Consider the following 703-nt stretch of genomic DNA (forward strand, 5'->3'; position numbering starts at 1 on the left):
GGGAGTTGCTTCCAGGACTGTGGGTGGAGGGTTATTTGCAGGACATAGATGGTTCGAAAACAGCTGCATCTCTGAAAAACCCACCCCAGCACGGACAGTGAGTGAGCCACGAAGGTTACATCCCAGGAGCGCCCTACTGGACTTGCAAGCAGCTCCACCAGAGTCTGTCTCTTCTACCCCAGCAACTGATTCCAGTCTTTAGACTCTTAGGGAGAGAGGCTTTGTGCTTCTTGGACCTCTCTGGGCTTTCAGAGCCTGTCATAAATGTCCGGAGTCTTAACCAATTTCGTTAGCTTGCTAATCTTACCAGGCTCCTGGCATGGAATGTCTCTGTACTCGGAGGAAATAGTAAGACAGCCCAGGAGTTTCAGGTGTCTGGGGATAACGTTGCTTTCCTGGCTCGTACATATTCTCCAGACCAATGGGGACCTCAGAGAAACCCCGAGTGGACTGTGGAAGGTGGCTCAGAATTCGAAAACACATCTACATCCAGGAAACTAGAGCAAAGACAATCTCTAGCGGGTGGAGGCTGAAGGTGAACGCAATGAGCGCGGAGAGTGGGAATCAGTCTCGGGTTGAGAAAACTCAACCGGAGGCCCAGCTTTGAGTGAACGATTGCGAATTTAAACGACAGAGAACTCGAATATATCTCTCTCTCTCCCTCTCTCCCTCTCCCTCTCTCTTTTCCCCTCCCCTCCCCTCC

This window comes from Mastomys coucha, unplaced genomic scaffold (assembly GCF_008632895.1).
Source record: "Mastomys coucha isolate ucsf_1 unplaced genomic scaffold, UCSF_Mcou_1 pScaffold5, whole genome shotgun sequence".
In the NCBI taxonomy this organism is placed as follows: Eukaryota; Metazoa; Chordata; class Mammalia; order Rodentia; family Muridae; genus Mastomys; species Mastomys coucha.